Source organism: Morone saxatilis, unplaced genomic scaffold, assembly GCF_004916995.1.
Source record: "Morone saxatilis isolate NCDOM2014 unplaced genomic scaffold, NCSU_SB_2.0 Contig5, whole genome shotgun sequence".
Classification (NCBI taxonomy): Eukaryota; Metazoa; Chordata; class Actinopteri; family Moronidae; genus Morone; species Morone saxatilis.
This window is the reverse complement of record NW_023340095.1, coordinates 25,866,167-25,867,975: the sequence shown is the minus strand read 5'-3', so window position 1 is coordinate 25,867,975 and position 1,809 is coordinate 25,866,167. Positions and strand designations below refer to the sequence as shown.

The following is a 1,809-nucleotide window of genomic DNA, read 5'->3' as shown; positions in this document are numbered from 1 at the left end:
AGGACCCTCTGCTGCCAATAAAACTACCTTTATCTCAATTCTGTATTTCTCATCTTACAGGTTTATTCAGACTTATAATGCTCTCCAACTGATGGTTCACAAAATCTGATACTGATAATACTTTAGCTCCAAAACCTGCCTTGAACACACAGTGACATACTGTAGAAGCTATTAGAACAAATAAATAAAAAAATACGGTAATATGTATTTCTAACACACACATATTTCATGTTTTAAATAAATGTAATAGAAAAAATCATTTAATTTCAATTAAATCAATTAAGTGTTCAGAAACATTTTTGGATGTTTTTACGCTTACATACAAACTGCTGAACCTGTGTGAACTTCACTGCATGTGAGTATGTAGGTTTTTTGAGACTCTCTCTCCATATCATCATCAAATCATGTAAGCGTGAATTCGAGGGTGTCATTAATGTGATCACATAGACATGCCATCACGGCATGGAGTCTGGTAGCACTGTTAGTAATGTGGCATTTAACACTAGTGTTAGCTATCAAGTTAGCTATATGATGATAGTATATAAATTCAGTGAATGGTTTGTGTGTTCTGCCTACTTTCTGGTAGCAATTCACACTCGTAACTGTGACTGCAGCATGGGTAGTTGGACTGACAATGTTAGGTAGTGGCCCCCAGTTACTGATGATGGTACCTTATATGGATGGCTATCTTCAATTAGTTAGACATTTGTTATGTCAATAGCCAGAAATAGAGAATGGAGAAAAAAAACAGACCACTTGACCATCCGCCACACTACTCGCTACTGTTTAATAGTGCTGTACTGTACTTTTAAGCTAGCTAGCATAATAAATCAAGAGTTCCATTTAATCATCACAGACCAGTTATATTAGTAAAACATTTTAAAAAAAGAATTCATGTTATTTCACAGATATTCACGACTTGTTTACTTCAGATCTATACATGGATTTGTGTAAAGACAACCCAGGATTGGCCTTTAGCTAGCTAGCTAACTAACTTAACAGTTACTTAACTGAGCATTCATAACTCAGTCATTTAATATTTTATATCACTTGTAGAGCAGCTACCAGACGCCATGTTGAGGTTGACTAGTGGGTAGATGTAACACCATGAGCACCTGGGGAGCCTGGTTACATGGGAATTTATAGATGAGTTTAAGAGTAGCAAATTGAATAAAATCATCAAAACATATTTAGTGTCTTAAAAACATGGCAAAATTATGTGATCTTATTGGCTTCCTGTCCATATTTTTTATTGCTCGATTGTTTATCATCATAAGAGACTTAGTTATTGTAGATGAAGAACATCATAGAGTGCATGAAACTACTGTATTTGCAACATGAAATGGTAAGCAGTCTCTGAAAAGTCTAAGTGTATGTAGGTTTGCTTTTGCAACCTTGCTCTCCATTTTAACGTTTGTCTCAAAGTGTGTGTGGAAATCTAATATAAAGCCGAGATATTTTATCTCAGAAAAATTTACCTGTTTTAAATCTGGCGGTCTGTGCTTTGATAGTGCTGTAGCTTCTGCAAAGAGGCAACAGGTCAAACAGGTGTCCAGGATGAAAGAGTCTTTTAGGATGTCTTTGACTCTGCTGAGGCAGTGTGAGCTGGAGATGTCTTCCAGGGAGGGATGAGTTCACCAGTCATCTACCTCATGGTAATGATGGTATTCACAAGAATTATGTTCATAATGAACAATTCAGCAATGTTAGTGTATGTAGTGTAGTGATGAAATGCATTGCTGGTTGACGTTGCATAGAGCTTCAGGAAAAATAGTGCCGGAAATAAACTTTTAGATAGATAGATAGATA

General features: G+C 35.9%; 1 pseudogene; it reads left to right on the top strand.

Annotated features, from left to right (window-relative positions):
- Nucleotides 1-1,337: 1,337 nt before the first annotated feature.
- LOC118338675 overlaps nucleotides 1,338-1,809 on the top strand; it is a 3,762-nt pseudogene continuing 3,290 nt past the window's right edge.